Source organism: Triturus cristatus, chromosome 9 (assembly GCF_964204655.1).
Source record: "Triturus cristatus chromosome 9, aTriCri1.1, whole genome shotgun sequence".
Lineage (NCBI taxonomy): Eukaryota > Metazoa > Chordata > Amphibia > Caudata > Salamandridae > Triturus > Triturus cristatus.
Window position 1 is genome coordinate 770,773,071 of NC_140592.1, and position 19,662 is coordinate 770,792,732.

The following is a 19,662-nucleotide window of genomic DNA, read 5'->3' on the forward strand; positions in this document are numbered from 1 at the left end:
TGTCGCATTTTTTCAGACATGTCCGCCTCTGCAGCTCGGAGAAGAAAGGAGTTTGTCCAAATGCTACAATTATTTAAAGCTAAAGGGGCCCAAGCCACAATAGCGCAACAATATAAGCTTAAAGTTTTAGTGAAAGGAAAATTCTTTATGTTATCCGACATTGCAGCAGCACAGGACTTGCTCAGGGAAATCTCGAACTCTTCATCAGGTTGAAAAATTTGGAGGAATTATATATAGAGCTGTCTTTTTTTCTCTCTTTCTTTCTGTGTATATAGATGTGTTAAGTTCGTAGTTTGAAGCTCTTCTGGGGCGTCGTTTGTTGGGGGGGTTGTGTGTGGGGGGGGGGTCAGTTGAACAAGGTGGAGTGTGGAATCCAAGGGGTCCAGAGGGTGCGAGGTCACCCTAATGGTGGGGGATAGGTTCCGATGGTTAGCGTGGGAAGGGGAAGTTTGGCCATTGGTGGGGAGGGTCAGGGGGGGTGAGGTTGGTGAGGGTGGTCACGGTGGGGGGGGGTGTTCTGAGGGAGGGTTGTGGGGTTATAACTAAAAATGAAGTTGATGATGTCAGGCTGCTTTGTTATTACGTATGGCCCGATGACGACTCTTTATTATCAGATAATTTAAGACGTTAATGTCAAATAAGGAAAGTCTGAATTTATTTTCTTTGAATGTCAATGGTTTAAATAATATTAAGAAAAGACGAGCGGTTGAAATTTGGATTAAGGCAAAACATCCCTCTGTAGTTTTATTACAAGAGACTCATATTTCCTCTCTTAAGATAGATCAGTTTTCAATGTTTAAATCATGGGCTGCATATCGGTGTTTCGCAGTATGTAATGAATCCAAACGAGGGGTGGCGATATTTTTAAATAAGAACTTACATGCGGAAATTATTCACTCAGAAGCTGGGGGTTTAGGGCGCTGGTGCTGGGTCTCTTGCAGAGTTAAAAATAGACCGAGACCTTTTATTTTTCTTAGTTGTTATGGCCCATTAAACGATGATTCTAATATTTTTGAAGAGATGTTCCAATCACTATTGACCATGTCCGGGGACATTGTGATTGCTGGCGACTTTAATGTTTTAATGGATCCGAAATTGGACTCATCATCCCAACCAAAAAACCAACTTAAACCCAAAGTCTTCCAGACCATTTCTAACTATAAAAGATTACTGGATCTTACGGATCATTGGCGTCTAGACAATCCCTCCAAAAAAGAATATACTTGTTGGTCGAGTAGATTTAAGTCCTCATCCCGTATTGATTTTTTTCTTGCCTCACGTAATCTCAGGTTAGGTTATTCTAATACGGTGCCTAATGTATTCTCTGACCATGCTATGCTCATTAGGGAATTTATTTTAGGGGATACTAGAAGGTCTTCCAAAAGATGGGTCTTTAATAAATCTTATCTCAACAATGAAACATGGGTTTCTGAACTCAAAGATATGATTAGGGAATTTATAATTTGTAATACTGGCACCGCCCCTCTCAGTATTATCTGGGATGCCCTAAAGGCTTTTATTCGTGGAATTATAATTGCGAAAGATGCTGCCACGTCCATCGCCGCCAGGGCTATAAAAAACTCCTTCGAACATCGTATTCAGGTTCTTAGTGATCTAAGACATCAAAACTCCTTTAGAAATATCCAAGGTCAACTAGATGAAGCTAAACGTGAATTTAGTACATATTTATTTGAGCAGTGCTGGCCATTCCTAATGGGGTCGCAAATAGCACCTCCCTAATGAATATTATTGAGGCAGGCAATTTGCGACCCCATTAGGAATCGCTAACAATGTCTGAGACATTGTTGTAAATTGCATCTTGCGAGTCGCAAATTGCGATTCCCAAATGCCGCAATTTGCGAGTCGCAATATGTAAGGGTCGTACATCTGGCCGTACATGCCACTTTCCTGTCTAGCCTTTCTCCCGCCTAACTGAAATGTGACACTATTTTTGGTGAAGTCACCTTTTACTTAGCAAACACCACAAACATAATGTCATCTTTACCAGAGCATGCTGGTTTGCAACTAGTGGTAAAAAAACATTTAGGAGAGAGGAGGGGGGGCAGACAGACTCAGAGCCCATTTTGTGTTAAAAAGGCCGCTATATTGGAACAGGTGAACATTACAAATAACATACCTGGCAACTGCCCTACAAAACTCAAACCTCTCTATACATCCGATACCTAACCCGTGGTCCCCCCCACCCCTACGATCCCCTCAACATGTCCCCCACCCTGCCATTAACATATTACAAATATTACAATGTATTGCAATTAAAATACACAATTGTGTTAAACCTACATCGTATGCCTGCCCTTCTGACACTGTAAATAACCAAACAACCAAACGTCTACAATTGAACCTTAAACAACCTGCCTCTTCTTTCCCTGCCCATGTTCTCAACTTTCAACGCCAACCAAAACTTCTGCCAACCCCTGGCAATCTTTGTAAAACCCCGCCACCCAGAAAAAGGGAGACGGAGGTGGAGCCCACCACCCTTTTTCTGCTCGCCCTTTGCTCACCCATAGTTTCTTCTCCTTTGTGCCGCTGCACATTCAACGTTCTAGCCAGAACTTCACTGATCTCTAAAAGATATAAATCCATACCAATCCTAGAGAGGTGTACTTCATCATCCCTGAAAAACTTGACTGTGTCAAAGCGTATCCCTGAGGACAAATCCTACCAAAGCCAAGCTCCCTAGCAAATGAGCCATTTCGCTGTTCACTTTGCTTCTTGCCCTCTCTACTGCTCCTGATTTTACTACTCCTCGCCACTTCCTCCTGGGCACAAACTCGGTCCATAACACGAAACAACCGGCCCACTGTTCTTTGACAAGTGCTAAGCCTTTCTTTATGCTGCGCATAAGTACTATGCCCTTCTATTTGCACAAATCCACACCAAAATATCCGGGCACCTGCCGCCCAGAAATATACTATTCAAGCATTGGACCAGCTCCTTCCAACATATGTCCCCCTTTCCTTTCTAGGTAATTTTAAACAGGCGCTCATTAAATACAAGGTTCTGACCAAAATGGCTCTGCCGGGCCTGAACATGGGCCCATTTCCTAAACGAGTGCCCCACGACCCAAATAGCCATTTCTTCTGTCTCTGGGCCGGACACAGAACCCAAAACAACAAAAATCAGCATATATCTCACATGTTGCTGTTCACCACGCACACATCCTCCTCAGACCTCTCACATATCACCTGTGTGAGAAGTTGGCCTGGCATATGCTGGTCACTAGTTATAGTGGCCACCTTGCACCAGTCCAATTCGACTCTTATGGTAGATAGGTTTAAGACGACCTTTTAAAGAAAGCTATCCTAGTGGTAGCTGTGGAGAGCAGCCTTTAGGCTAAGTCTCAGAGGAATGTAAAGCAGCTTGTTTTACCTTATAATCTCTTGAATTACCAAATGAAAGGACACCACACAGGTATATATATCAAATATATATGTATTTATTACTAGACACACTCTATTAATCTCTTTATGAGATTAGAAGCCAGATACACATTCAAAATTCAACGTTTCTCAATAAGTTAAGCACAAATATGGCTGGAGACCTAGGGGCGTACCAGACCATATACTAAAAAAATGGTATAAAAATGTTGACTTGCAAAATAACAAGGCCTAGGGCCTGGGGAATCGCTGGGGCTTCACTACTGCAGTGTTAGCAGGTAAGTAACAGGCCCACGGGAGACGTGTGCAGTGTGTGAACACAGCCGCGGGTTCCCTATCGATTATAATGGTGCAAGTCGCGGTTTGATTTTTAAAGTTTTCGGGTACATTGAGGAAGTCTACAAGCAAACCACTTAGAAGGTAAGTACTTCGAGGGCCAACACACACTAGGGCACTGGAGTGCACAAGTTACCTCACCCAGGGAAGCCGGGTGCATAGGTGTCTTTTGGTGTCGGGTCGCGTCGCTGTTTTCTATGGAGACCAAAGAAGACTTGCTGCTTGCGTCGACTGAAGAAGTGTCCTGTGAAATCCAAGGGTGGATTCAAGATGGAGGTGACCTGAAAATTGAAGGGACAGTGTTCAAAGTCACTTGCCAGTGACCGGTGGCCAGGAAGATGGCTGACCATGGATGTCGGATTATTTCAGGTCGTGGATGGTGTTTTGACTCTTCACTCACGAGGTCCAGGAGGGATCGACGATGACCAGCAGCTGGATTCAAAGTGTCCCACAACGTCTGTAGCTGATGGCGGTGTCGGCAACCGGATTGGAGCCAACAAGTCTTGGCAACTGCAAGTCTTGTGTGGAGTGAAGAAAGTCGATAGTGCAGACCAGCAAGGTCTGAGGGACTCACCCAGCAAGGGTAAATGAGGGCAGGCCTGGAGCAATCAGGGGAGCTCTTTGAGTTGATAAGAAAGTCTTCGGGGGACCCACCAGCCAACAGGCAAGGGATCGCAAAGACGCCTCTTCAGGAAATGCTTCACAGGAGCCCACGGTCACTCGGGATGGGGTAGGCCTCTGATTTTCGCTGCAAAACCTGCTGGAGGCTTGGGCCACAAATGGTCCAATGCACAAGTTCGTAGAACGTCGTGAAAGGTTTGCACTCGACAATAGTGACCGGTCCCCTGGTACTGCTGTTCCTCGTCACTCGTGGGGTCCACTCACCACAGCTCTGCTGGGGACTCACAATGGCCGTCAAGAAGTCAGGAAATCTACTTCTGGGGCTGCAGGGACTTCGAACTCCGGGGGGAGCGGGAAAGTTTGCAACCGTTGATTAAGGTTTTTGGTGCCCGCCAAGCAGGGGAGTCACTCCTTGACTCCAAGGGAGATTCTTCTGTCTTCCAAAGGTAGTGGAACATCGAAGGGCCAGGATTCTTCTTTGTAGAGTGTCGTCCAGGGTTATCTGGTTTGCAATGCCAAAGTTTGCTATCTTATGGTGAAGATAGGGGAGGGACTAGCTCTATGACCACTCCTCTAGGTGGGTCAGGGTAGGGGGTGGTTACACCCACTTCCCTTTGTCCAGTTTCGTGCCAGAGCAAGGACAGGTAGCCCCTGAACCGGTTTGAGCTGGCATATGCACAGAGGAGCCTACTGCTCCCCCAGTGCAGGACTCCAAAGCACTCTAAGAGTGCACCCACCCAGCTCCAATACATTAAATCCTGTCTGGAAGGTGGTGACACCTCCCTGTGACAGGATGCCTTTTGTTGGGCTTCCTCCACTGCGAGTTTCAGTCAGCAGCAGGAGGGCAGCCCAGTGTCTGTGCTGGTGGCATCCATTTTGTGATGCCAGGGCTCTTTCAGATTTCTGTCGTTTTACATGTCGTCCCCTCTAGAAGGGTGGTATCATGCTCCCACATCATGGACTGATGTGGGTGTATGATTCCAAGTTGTTCGACACCAAACATGACATGGTTTGATGCAGTAATTCCAAAGTTAGCATTTTAATGCACTTAAGAGTATATGGTTTAACCGCATCCACAAGCAGCCATAGAGAATAGACTCTGGTAGCTGCGGAGGGGCCCTGCTCAGGCAGAGGCACCCCCTCACATTGCAAACCAAGCACCCTGCCCTCAGGATTGATAGGGCCTGCCATAGGGGAGGCTGATAGGTTTATATGTGTGTGTATGGTGAGATATAGAAACCTATATCTCAGTGCGAAGTGCTAACACTACCTCACACAGGCTGCAGTAGCAGGCCTGTGGTGTCAGATTGAGAATGCTTCCCAGGGGTGGCATAATACATGCTGCAGCCCCTGGTAGGCCTGTGAAGTGCCTATGCCCTAGGTACCTAAGGTACCATATACTAGGGGCTCACAAGGTACAACAATATCCAATCACTAGTGCATCTAATATGCACAGCAAGTCGTTTAGAGAGAACAGAGAGACTGTGGCCCTGATTAGCAGGGACCCAGCCAGACTATAGCCAGAAACCAGTGTATACATCAGAAAAAAGTGGGGGCAACATAAGTGCAGATCCTACTCTCCTACACAACCCCTCCCCCAAACGCAGGGACATTAAACTAACCTTGACCAGTTGAGTCTTCATGTTCTAAGTGGAAATACCTTGAGAGTCCATCTGCATTGGCATGTTGGGTCCCAGGTCTATGTTCCACTGTATAGTCCATCCCCTGTAGGGAAATGGACCACCTGAGCAATGTAGGATTTTCACCTTTCATCTGTTTGAGCCATAGGAGGGGCTTGTGGTCAGTCTGAACTATGAAGTGAGTGCCAAACAAGTATGGCCTCAGCTTCTTCAGGGCCCACACCACAGCAAAGGCCTCCCTCTCTATAGCTGACCAACGTTTCTCTCTAGGGGTCAGCCTTCTGCTTATGAAAGCTACAGACTGGTCTTGACCTTCATCATTAAGTTGAGACAGTACAGCTCCCACACCCAGCTCTGAAGCATCTGTTTGAACAATGAACTTCTTTTTGTAATCTGGACTCTGCAAGATGGGGGCAGTGCACATTGCCTGCTTGAGGTCATCAAATACCTTTTGACAACTAGCTGTCCACTGAACCTTTTTTGGCATTTTCTTAGAGGTCAGATCATTTAAGGGGGTCACTATAGTTCCATATCCCTTAACAAACCTCCTATAGTACCCAGTCAGGTCTAAAAAGGCTCTAATCTGTGTCTGGGTTGTTGGAGCTACCCATTCCATGATGGTTTGGATTTTGCTCTGCAATGGTTAAACCTGGCCTCCACCCACAAGGTGGCCCAGGTACACAACCTGACTCTGCCCTATCTGGCACTTAGTGGCCTTGATAGTGAGGCCTGCTTTTTGCAGGGCCTCCAAAACATTCCTGAGGTGGACCAGGTGATCCTGCCAGGTGGAACTAAAGACAGCAATATCATCAAGATAATCTGAGCAATAGGTTTCCATACCAGTCAGAACTTTATTCACCAACCTCTGAAAAGTGGCAGGTGCATTTTTCAAACCAAAGGGCATTACCACAAAGTGAAAGTGCCCACCAGGGGTTGAAAATGCTGTTTTGGCCTTGGCATCATCAGCTAACTTGATTTGCCAGTAGCCAGCTGTTAGGTCAAATGTACTAAGATACTTGGCTGAGGCCAAAGTGTCTATAAGTTCATCTGCCCTGGGAATGGGATAGGCATCAGTCCTGGTGACTGCATTGAGGCTTCTGTAGTCAACACAAAACCTCATTTCTTTCTTACCACCCTGGGTATGAGGTTTAGGTACAAGGACTACTGGGCTAGCCCAAGGGATACCTGAAGGCTCAATAACACCTAGTTCCAACATTTTCTGGACTTCAGTCCTGATACAATCCCTGACATGGTCAGGTTGCCTGTAGATTTTACTCTTGACAGACAGACTGTCTCCAGTGTCCACCTCATGGGTGCACCAGGAAGTCTGACTTGGAGTCAGGCTAAACATATGTCTAAACTGGTGCAGAACTTGTCTGCATTCAGTTTGCTGATGTTCAGTGAGGCTGCTTGCCAAAGCAACACCATCAACTGACCCATCATCAGGGTTCTGTGAGAGCAGGTCAGGGAGAGGGTCACTCTCCTCCTCCTGGTCCTCATCAGTTGCCATGAGCAGGCCCATGTCAGCCCGTCCACATATGGCTTAAGTCTGTTGGCATGGAGCACCCTAAGGGGGCTCCTGGGAGTTCCAAGATCCACCAAGTAGGTGACCTCTCCCTTTTTCTCAACAATTGTATGGGGGCCACTCCATTTGTCCTGGAGAGCTGCTGGGGCCACAGGCTCCAACACCCATACTTTCTGGCCTGGCTGATAAACAGTCAGGACAGCATTTTGGTCATGTCAAGCTTTTTGTAATACTTGGCTAGCCTCAAGGTTTTTAGTTGCCTTCTTCATGTACTCCTCTGCCATCCGGGAGCGGAGACCAAGTATATAGTCCATCACATCCTGTTTGGGAGATTTGAGAGGTAACTCCCATCCCTCCTTCACCAGACATAAGGGTCCTCTGACAGGGTGCCCAAACAGAAGTTCAAAAGGGCTGTAGCCAACACCCTTCTGTGGAACCTCCCTGTATGCAAACAGAAGGTCGGGAAGTAAAAGGTCCCATTTTCGCCTAAGCTTTTCTGGGAGGCCTTTAATCATTCCCTTTAGGGTTTTGTTGAATCTCTCAACTAACCCATTGCATTGTGGGTGATAGGGAGTAGTGAATTTATAATTGACACCACACTCCTTCCACACTGTTTTTAAATATCCTGACATAAACTTTGTACCTCTGTCAGATATGACCTCCTTAGGGAAACCCACTCTGGAGAAAACTCCAATGAGGGCTCTTGCTACCACAGGGGCTGTGGTAGTCCTGAGGGATATAGCTTCTGGATACCTGGTGGCATGATCCACTACCACCAGTATAAATCTGTGCCCAGATGCAGTTGGAGGGTTAAGGGGACCAACAATGTCAATCCCTACCCTTTCAAAGGGAACCCCCACCACAGGTAGTGGTATCATGGGGGCCTTTGTTGTGCCACCTGACTTGCCACTGGCTTGGCAAGTGACACAGGAGCGACAAAACTCCTCAGTGTCCTCAGACATGTGTGGCCAATGAAAATGATGGACAAGCCTGTCCCAGGTCTTGTTTTGGCCCAAGTGTCCTGCCAATGGGATGTCATGTGCTAGGGTCAAGAGGAACCCCCTAAACTTCTAAGGTATTACCAACCTACTGGTGGCTCCAGGGGTAGGATCTCTAGCCTCAGAATATAGGAGTTCCTCATCCCAATAAACTTTATGGGACCCACTTGCACTCCCAGCAGCCTCAGCAGCAGCTTGCTGTCTGAGGGGTTCAAGAGAGGGGCAGCACTGCTGCTCTTTGCTCAGATCTTCCCTGGAAGGTCCCACTACCCCCAAGAACTCAACCTGACCAGGCTCAAGTTCCTCTGGGGAAGTTCCTTCTCCAGGCTCTGCGTCTCCTCCTTCAGGAGGGGAATCTGAGATCTGAGACAGAGGGGAAGGCACAGCCTTAACCCTACTGCTCCTCCTCTTGGGTAGCATCTGGTCCATAGTTTCAAGATCCAGAGCTGGTTCAGCTTTATGCATTTTGGCCTGTGACCTGGTCACAGCAAATACCTCTGCAGGTATGCCCAACATCTCAGCATGAGTCCATAATTCTACTTCAGACCAGGCTGAAGTCTCCAGATCATTGCCCAACAAACATTCGACAGGGAGGTCTGCACTGACTACTACCTTTTTGAGGCCAGTTACCCCTCCCCAGGAGAAATTCACAACTGCCAGACTATGGTTGGTCCTGACATTGCTTGCATTGGTCACCTGGTACATTTCATCCAGGATGATCTGTGCAGGATCCACTAGATCCTCTGCCATCATGGTGACACTAGCACCTGTGTCCCTGAATGCCAAAGCCTGTTTGCCATTAATGATAGGCTGCTGTTCGTACTTGCCCAGATTACTGGGGCTCACTAGGAAGGACATATCAAGGTCTCCCTCACAAACTAGCAATGCCTGTGTTGGTACCCTGACTAGGCCAGAGTCCACATCAGAACCCTCCTGACCCATTGGGCGCGAAACATGTTGACCAGAAGAGTAGAGCGCAGCTAGCCACTCCTCCCTTTGTGAGCACTTTAGCTTTAACGCCACTCAACCTTTTTAATAAGGTGGTTTACTGAGTCAATAAAGTCGTATTTCAGACTAACCAACCTTTTTTACTCACTCACACACATCTACTCGCACGGGCCCTCACACGCACGCACCAAACGGCAGGGAACAAAAGATCTCCGGTAAAGAGCCCCTTTATGTGTCCCCTTCGGGTATTGCACCGCCGACCCGACGAGGAGCAAACCCAGATGATGAAGCATGACACCTAGCTTGCTGGGTGTGTGAGGGTTTTAGTTCCACCCTTAAGGGACCCCCATCCCTTGTGCACTCACATTCCATTGGTGAGAGTCTGGTTTCGGATAACCCTTCTCCCCCAGACCTTCCACTTTGTAGGAACTGCACATCTTTCTTTGTTGTCTCAACCCTACTACACCCTTATTCTGGTTACCACCTCCACCAATGACTGCACTAGGGGGAGCAGGTGCCTTAGGGGCTGGAGTAGTGGTGGTTTGGTCTTTGGACTTGGTACAATCAGAAGTCCAGTGCCCTTTCTGTTTACAGAATATGCACCAGGGCTTCTTTTGGCCTTTTACCCTTTGTAGACTGAATCCCCACCAGTTGCAGATTTTTGAGACCCTTGTGAAGACTTCTGGTCTTTTGACTTATCCCCACCTTTATCTGAGCCGTTTGGATCCTGCTTCTTGGTGTCACCCCCTCGGTTCTGGGTTTTCTGCCTCACCCTGGTTCTGACCCATTTGTCTGCCTTCTTTCCCAATTCTTGGGGAGAGGTCAGATCAGAGTCCACCAGGTATTGATGCAACAACTGGTTTTGGCAATTATTAAGGATCTGTTCTCTCATGATAAAATTATACAATCCCTTAAAATCAGTAACTCTACTACCAACCAGCCAACCTTCTAGAGCCTTGGTTGCACAATCAACAAAGTCAGTCCAATCCTGAGTCTGTGCTTTCTGGGTATCTCTGAACTTCAACCTGTACTGTTCAGTGGTTAAGCCAAACCCATCTATTAATGCACTCTTCAGGGCTTCATAGTCATTAGCATCCTCTTCTCTAACAGTGAGGAGCTTGTCTCTACCTTTATCAGAAAAGGAGAGCCACAAGATTGCTGCCCACTGTTTCTGGGGGATCTGTTGAACTTTACAGGCCATTTGTGGATATCATCCCCACTCTGGTAGGGAGGAACAACCTTGGGCAGGTTCCTATGGTCTGAAGTATATTCTCTACCTCTAGGGACACTGTTGCTGCCACCAGGGGTATCTGGAGCTCAAAGGCTTCTCTATCTAAGGCCCATTGCTTAGTTCTGAGGGCAAGCCTAGCTTCCTCATACTGGAGCAACTTGTACCTTCTTTCAGAGGAGGTCTCTCTATGTAAGTATGAGTTCCTCTGATGGACAGAATCCTTGTCAGAGTGATATGAGTGGTTAGACTCCCTTGATAGGGACCTAGGCCTCTCTTCCACTCTACCAACCCTCTTAGGGAGACTTTCTCTGTCCTTTTCAGATCCTTGTGGATCTGGCCCTTCAACCACAGAGTCCTGGTCATCCTGATTTTCATCATCAGACCCAGACACTGTAATGAACCCATCCCCTGGTCCAGACCTGTCAGCTCCTAGAGCTGCCCTAAGGTCATCTGCTATTAACAGATCTATCAGGTGTAGGGCTGAGGGACTCCGTCCTAGCTTCAGGTGTCTTTCAACACACATGGCCTTCAAGACAATGTAGGTCATGTCCTTGTACTGAGGCTGGGTGGACCCCCTGGCCCCACCTTTTAAGGACATTCTAGTGTTGTGCAGTGTTGTACTACCTACACTAGTTTGTGGCCTACTGAACCTACCTTGAGCTGTAGCAAGGGTGTGCTATCCCTTCACAAACAGTTCTAAGTTCAGTAGAACTTCTTGATACTATGCTTGACTTTTATATGTACCTTGAGTACCTTTAGTGGTTTTCAGTTAGTAATTCAAATAGAGATTTTCTGGTAAAACAATGGCAAGCTGGAATCCCACACACTGCCCACCAATGTGAGAAGTTGGCCTGGCATATGCTGGTCACTAGTTATAGTGGCCACCTTGCACCAGTGCAATTCGACTCTTATGGTAGATAGGTTTAAGACAACCTTTTAAAGAAAGCTATCCTAGTGGTAGATGTGGAGGGCAGCCTTCAGGCTAAGTCTCAGAGGAATGTAAAGCAGCTTGTTTTACCTTATAATCTCTTGAATTACCAAATGAAAGGACACCACACAGGTATATATATCAAATATATATGTATTTATTACTAGACGCACTCTACTAATCTCTTTATGAGATTAGAAGCCAGATACACATTCAAAATTCAACGTTTCTCAATAAGTTAAGCACAAATATGGCTGGAGCCCAAGGGGCGTACCAGACCATATACTAAAAAAATGGTATAAAAATGTCGACTTGCAAAATGACAAGGCCTAGGGCCTGGGGAATCGCTGGGGCTTCACTACTGCAGTGTTAGCAGGTAAGTAACAGGCCCACGGGAGACGCGTGCAGTGTGTGAACACAGCGGCGGGTTCCCTATTAATTATAATGGTGCAAATTGCGGTTTGATTTTTAAAGTTTTAGGGTACTTCGAGGAAGACTACAAGCAAGCCACTTACAAGGTAAGTACTTTGAGGGCCAACACACTCTAGGGCACCGGAGTGCACGAGTTACCTCACCCAGGGAAGCCGGGTGCATAGGTGTCTTTCGGTGTCGGGTCGCGTCGCTGTTTTCTATGGAGACCAAAGAAGACTTGCTGCTTGCGTCGACTGAAGAAGTGTCCGGTGGAATCCAAGGGTAGATTCAAGATGGAGGCGACCTGAAAATTGAAGGGACAGTGTTCAAAGTCACTTGCCAGTGACCGGTGGCCAGGAAGATGGCTGACCACGGATGTCGGGTGATTTTGGGTCGTCGATGGTGTTTTGACTCTTCGCTCACAAGGTCCAGTAGGGATCGACGATGACCAGCAGCTGGATTCGGAGTGTCCCACAATGTCTGTAGCTGATGGCTGTGTCAGCAACCGGATTGGAGCCTTGGCAACTGCAAGTCTCGTGTGGAGTGAAGAAAGTCGATGGTGCAGACCAGCAAGGTCTGAGGGACTCACCCAGCAAGGGTAAGAGAGGGCAGGCCTGGAGCAACCAGGGAAGCCCTTTGACACGATAAGAAAGTCTTCGGGGGACCCACCAGCCAACGGGCAAGGGATCGCGAAGATGCCTCTTCAGGAAATGCTTCACAGGAGCCCACGGTCACTTGGGACGGGGTAGGCCTCTGATTTTCGCTGCAAAACCTGCTGGAGGCTTGGGCCACAAATGGTCCAATGCACAAGTTCGTAGAATGTCGTGAAGGGTTTGCACTTGACAATAGTGCATGGTTCCGGGGTATTGCTGTTCCTCGTCACTCGTGGGGTCCACTCGCCACAGCTCTGCTGGGGACTCACAATGGCCATCGAGAAGTCAGGAAATCCACTTCCGGGGCTGCAGGGACTTCGAACTACGGCGGGAGCGTGAAAGTTTGCAACTGTTGATTAAGGTTTTTGGTGCCTGCCAAGCAGGGGAGTCACTCCTTGACTCCAAGGGAGATTCTTCTGTCTTCCAAAGGTAGTGGAACATCGAAGGGCCAGGATTCTTCTTTGTAGAGCGTCGTCCAGGGTTATCTGTTTTGCAATGGCAACGTTTGCTACCTTATAGTGAAGATAGGGAAGGGACTAGCTCTATGACCACTCCTCTAGGAGGGTCAGGGTAGGGGGTGGTTACACCCACTTCCCTTTGTCCAGTTTCATGCCAGAGCAGGGACAGGTAACCCCTGAACCGGTTTGAGCTGGCATATGCACAGAGGAGCCTACTGCTCCCCAGTGCAGGACTTCAAAGCACTCTAGGAGTGCACCCACCCAGCCCCAATACACTAAATCCTGTCTGGAAGGTGGTGACACCTCCCTGTGACAGGATGCCTTTTGTTGGGCTTCCTCCACTGCGAGTTTCAGTCAGTAGCAGGAGGGCAGCCCAGTGTTTGTGCTGGTGGCATCCATTTTGTGATGCCAGGGCTCTTTCAGATTTCTGTCGTTTTACATGTCGTCCCCTCATGGACTGATGTGGGGGTATGATTCCAAGTTGTTTGACACCAAACACGACATGTTTTGATGCAGTCATTCCAAAGTTAGCATTTTAATGCACTTAAGAGTATATGGTTTAACCGCATCAGCAAACAGCCATAGAGAATAGACTCTGGTAGCTGCAGAGGGGCCCTGCTCAGGCAGAGGCACCCCCTCACATTGTAAACAAAGCACCCTGCCCTCAGGATTGATAGGGCCTGCCATAGGGGTGGCTGATAGGTTTATATGTGTGTATATGGTGAGATATAGAAACCTATATCTCTGTGAGGAGTGCTAACACTACCTCACATAGGCTGCAGTAGCAGGCCTGTGGTGTCAGATTGAGAATGCTTCCCAGGGGTGACATAATACATGCTGCAGCCCCTGGTAAGCCTGTGAAGTGCCGATGCCCTAGGTACCTAAGGTACCATATACTAGGGGCTCACAAGGTACCACAGTATCCAATCACTAGTGCATCTAATATGCACATCAAGTCGTTTAGAGAGAACAGAGAGACTGGGGCCCTGGTTAGCAGGGACCCAGCCAGACTATAGCCAGAAACCAGTGTATACATCAGAAAAAAAGTGGGGGCAACATAAGTGCAGATCCTACTCTCCTACAGCCTGTGACAGTGCGATGAACAGCGGCCCAAATGCAAAATTTCCTCCTGTGCCCACCCTCTATTACCCGCCTCTGATGCTGCCCAAATGCGGAAAGAGTGTGTCCGATACTCCAACCCATCCACCCCAAGACAGTGTAAGGCTTTCCTCAATATTGCCAATAATTGGTGTGCCGTCACCCTATCTCCTTTTTCATACTTGAAAACTGCCCCTTCTGTTAACCCAGCCACCGCCCACGTTGCTGGGTTCACCTGAGCAGACATGCACCTTGGGATTCAAACGCCTGTAGCACCACCCATTTTCCTTGCCCCTCTGATCCGTCTTGGACTGGCTCAACAACACCTGGACTTGTCTACTCTGCAAAAACACACCCTGCACAAACCTCCTGCCCCCTTCTTACCCTCTTTAAGAGGGTGGTAATTTGCGAGTGTTTTGCGACCGAGATTCCGGTCACAAAATATTCATACATTGCTTTGCAAACACAATTAGGAAGGGAATGCCCCTTCCTAAGAGCTACTCGCAATTCCTAAATAGCGAGTCGCAAATGAATTGCGACTCGCTATTTAGGAATTGTACATGGCCCTGGTCCATTTTGCATGCGCATGCAATTTAGGGTCGTACCCCTGTCCTGTCCCCCAACGTCCCCCCCGCATCGATGCCCCTTTCTCCCACTGCATGGACCTCCCTTTTGCCAGGTAGGCACCTAATTGTACCACCGCATCTCCTGCTCTCCCAAGATTGAAAAATGTCAAGGCCCTCCCAAGCGGGAGGTCCTCCGCTGGCTCCTGTTCCTCACTTAATAATACCCCTCGCCCTCCCACTCCTGCTCTTCATAAAAAAAAAAAACTGTTCTCTTAGGGGGCCTGACCATTCCCTTACAACTGGTGCCTGCTGCTTCCTGCTACATGTGCCCCCCCCCCCGGAGTCGTAGACCCAGAAAGCATCCTCTCATTGCTCCCCTCACCCTTAAGGACAGGACTCACCACCTCTCTCTCCCTCCACACCTTCCCCACCGCATATCGCAGCTAAGCCCCTCCGTGGAGGCTGCTCTCCAGAAACTCACAGCACCTCCTTCCCCCCCTGTGGCATATCCCAGGCAAGCCTCTCACTGGAGGCTGCCCTCTGGGAATCCCCACTCCCCTCTCTCTTTTGACCCCTACTAAGGCTGGCAGAGGAGGCCCTGCTCAGCTTTGCCCGACTACGCTCGTGCCCTGAGGCCACGCGGTTCATTGTTTCCGCTCTGAGGGGGGGGGGGGAGCGGGTCGCCCAGGGCATGCCTCAAGTTGCCCCCGCCCCAGCCTCATTCAATGCCGCCAGAGAAGCTTTCTCCGCTCCGGAGCTGCCCTCTTGATACCCTGAGGGGCCGCTCTCCTAGCATAGGCACGACCCCTATCACTTAACCGCTGGGCCTGCACCTTGTCAGACGCCTTCAATTTCCCAGGAGGAGAGCACACCGCGGTGGCTACACCTGGTGATGCCCGATGGGTGGGGCACGCCGCCTTCTGCTGCTTCCGCCGCGTCCTCGACCAGCAAGTCCAAGCGTTCGGTCTCCCTGAAAAGGCACATCGCCTTCTTGACCTTCTGCTCTGCCATTAAAGGGAGGTTAGTAAAAGATCCCCTACCCCTTATCCTGCTCTGCCAAAAAACTACCTATCACCATACTAATCTCACAAACTTTTCCCCCGCTACTACAGAGCCCCCGGCCACCAGGTCACCAAACCTAAAATGGTGGCCAGGAGTCCAACGAGCAAAACCCTTATAGCCTTGGGCTATAATTGGGCTATATCAAATGCAACCCAAAAAAATACAAAATGGCAGACCCACGGACCGTCCCCACCACTCCCAATCAGCCAGAGGGGCAGACCGCCTTTCAGACAGCCGCCCCTCCCCCTCGAAGTCCCCTTGCACTGAGTGAACACATATAAGGGCCTGATGTATTGAAGGATTGGCTACTGCAAAGCCTGTGATTCACAAAATGACAAACTTTTCAACTGCAAAACCCTAATGTTCAATGTACAAATAGTAGCTTGCAGTCTCAAATGTGTTTGGTATTTGCAATGCACACTTTGCGATCCGTGTGATTCGGACAGAGGAGAGGCCATGTAATGAATTGCAAGGATATGTACCAATGCTTTGTCACTGCAATTACAGTCGCAAGCCACTGGTGACATGCCAACTCCTCAAACGGAGTGGCATGGCCGTCCTTAAATGAAAGCTGCTCAAAAGGGCTGTCCCTATGCCAATATGACTATTTGGTAAGATCTGCACAATCCTGCCCCGTTAATAATTTTGACACAGATTTAAGTCTGTCACTTATGCATACCTTCCATTATGGGAATGTGGGCTTAGGGAGAGCACGCAGCTGTGAACTCTCTCAATGTCGTTCCCATTGTGACATAATTTTCACTGCAACCCTTTTTCCTTAAAAGGACAGGGGTTGCAATCGGAAAAAAACTAAAATATCATTTTGGGAACCTGAATTCAGAGAAGGAGGTCTGCTGTCTCTCGTAGGCCTCCATCTCTCCATTCCCATCCCTTTCAGGAGGATTCACAAAATGAAATTTTTGTCATTAATATTTTTCTGACAGGATGTCAAATTGGTGCGGTGACAAATTAGTGTATCTGTTACAGTGCGAACAGGTCGCAAACAAGCCACTGTGCAAAAACATATATCTAATTTGAAACCTTAGAATGATACATTCGGTCTTTAGGGACCAAGCCTCATTCTTTTCAGGCTTACACTGGAATGGTGACTCCCATAAAAATGTTTTAATTACAACTCGTTTTCTGTCAAAGTCTGCAGATGTTGCTGTAGGTGATGGATTCTGTGGCAAGTGTTGCAAATTCAAATTTATGCAACTGCAGAATCACATTTTTCTAGTCGTCCTGTAGGACAGGTCCTAAAACCCTCCAGCTTTTTCTTCCTTGCAAAATTCTCCCACTCTTTTATATGGAACACAAACTTACCAGAGCCTCAGACTGTCATGCATCTTTTACTGCAGTTTCATGGACACTTGTCTTCCCAGAAGTCTCATTGCCAGGCTCCAAAGATGTTGGGGCCAAGCAGTCAGATTGTGCCATAACCGCTGAAAAGATTATGGTCATCAGATTTTCCCTTTAAGGCTCCCTGTGAAGGTTAGTATTACATTCTATTTCTTGTACACAATCAACAAATACCGGGGGAAAAGCGTCTGAGCCTAACATGAAGTTGAGAAAACACCTGAAAACAGAAGTCATCAATTGACATTGACTGGGAACAAGGGACATGATGGACAATTTCAGACATGGCTACTCACCCCTCTCGAATGGATGCTAATTTCCTTTTCCAATAATCAAGCTATCCTCCCTAACTCCCTAAGGTCTGAAGAAACCAAAGGGGAATACACAGCATTTTCCAATACTCCTCAAAGATCTCAATACATTTGGTAGTTGTCCATTCACCCCATGTATTCCAGCCATTTTGAAGTCTAAGGCACAGTATTACCACCTGCCTAAGGACACCACCCACGCCATCCTTTCAAGCATGTATTGCAATTCTGCACATAGACAATGAAATCTATGGAGGCAACCCGCTCTATGCCATAGCAAATCCACTCTTCATCCAATGGGAGCTGTACACTACCAAGCCCTGGCCACCTCCCCAGCCTCCTGCCACCCCACCAGATTTTCAGTAAAACAAGGCAGCAGTAGTTGTAGGATGTCAATTTCTCTCTGTGATCTCACACTGCTGCTCCACTCCCAAAATCCATGACCGGCAGCCCTCGGGTAAGAAAATAACTATGGTGAAGAGCACCATTCTGAGGCCTGTACATCCAATCAACAAACAGAAAGAGGGACTAAGTTGACTAACCGTGAAGGCCAGCAACATTCCACCATGTTCCAAGATGTATCCATGACAACCGATGGGAGGGGGAATGAGTGGGAAGATGCATAATTTGAGCTTAGGTACAAAACGTTGATAAAGGGCAGTTTGTGATTGTTCTGTGGTCAGAATATGAGAAAGTACTCTGTTCTTCTCACTGTGCCCCATAATATATGCTGTAAAATTCAATGTCTCCGGCAGATGTGCCCATCAACCAATGAAACATGCTACCACACAACGCATGCTTTCATCTACGCATGCGGCCCCATACACACTGACAGCCCACTACCCCCCCCCCCCCTCCTCCCCCCCGGACAATTCCACCCTCCATTTTGTGTGCAGTGGCTACAAGAGTAATGCATGTTTTTTCTAGTTAATAGGATTTGAATTACACGCCATACTTCAGAAATGGCTTCAAGGACGTGCTTGAAATTTAAAAATCATCCTGAGCATAATATGAAAAAGCTGCACAGAAGGCGTTCTAAATATTAAATAGCTGGGCACCAGGCAGATGATTATATTCCCCAACCCTTTGACAAAGTAATTATTCAACCAGTTGACTACTTAAAGTGCCAACTGCTAATACATGCAACGCTGCATTGAGAGCTTACCTGGACACTTGGTTATTACAGCAGATTCCTTTAGAATAAATCAGGGGTTGCATAATTCATGGCACAATTTTCAGTAAAGTTGATTGATAGCCTGGGGAGAGAGCTGCAGCTCTCCCCATTAATATGCAATGGTGTGTATTCAGGTACAGCATGTTTTACATGTTCTGCTTGCCTACTAGTGATAGCAAGTTTATCACATGACTGCACACGTTGGCATTTATTTATAGTAACGTAATGGAAGAGTCACAACTTCCTTGTGCATTTAAATTTACTCCACATGCTGTTCGAGTTTTTGGCCGCGCTTTAGAGATGAGTACGAAATAGAGTGAATTATGCAAAGGTTTTTTCTCCTGCTTTGGGCATACTTTTGCTGTATTTTTAATGCTTTGAGCGTTTAGCCATTGTTAACAATATATTAGAACAAAGGTAAATGACTGCGAACTTAAAGTTTTGGTTTGAGTCAAGTAATTTGTATCAAAATGTTTGCACTTTTTTTTTATATCAGATTCTTCCTTTTTAAATCTATGGTTTTATCTTGAATGTCTGCGTTGATGGCTTTTCCAATAACTGAGTAAAGCATTATTTTATTTGACTGCCAAGTCAAAATTGGTGCACCGATTAAAAACTCGCGCAATATAATTTGTGCCGGATTTCACTAATGATAACCTATAAATAAGGGCATTACTAAGGCATTCACCTTGAGTGTTATGTAAGCTAATATTCACAATAATTGATCTGGGTGATTGATGAACTTTGGCCCTCATTACGAGCTGGACGGTTGATATGTGGGTTACTGCTGTAATCACGCATATCAAAGATATTAGATTTTTGCAAAATATCGGCATGTGAAACTTGCCAATAGTGATCTGGCAAAAATACTGATTATTTACCGAAACATGCAGAATTTAGTATGGCAAGCATCACAACTTGCAAGTCATTCCCCAAAAATATACAATTGGG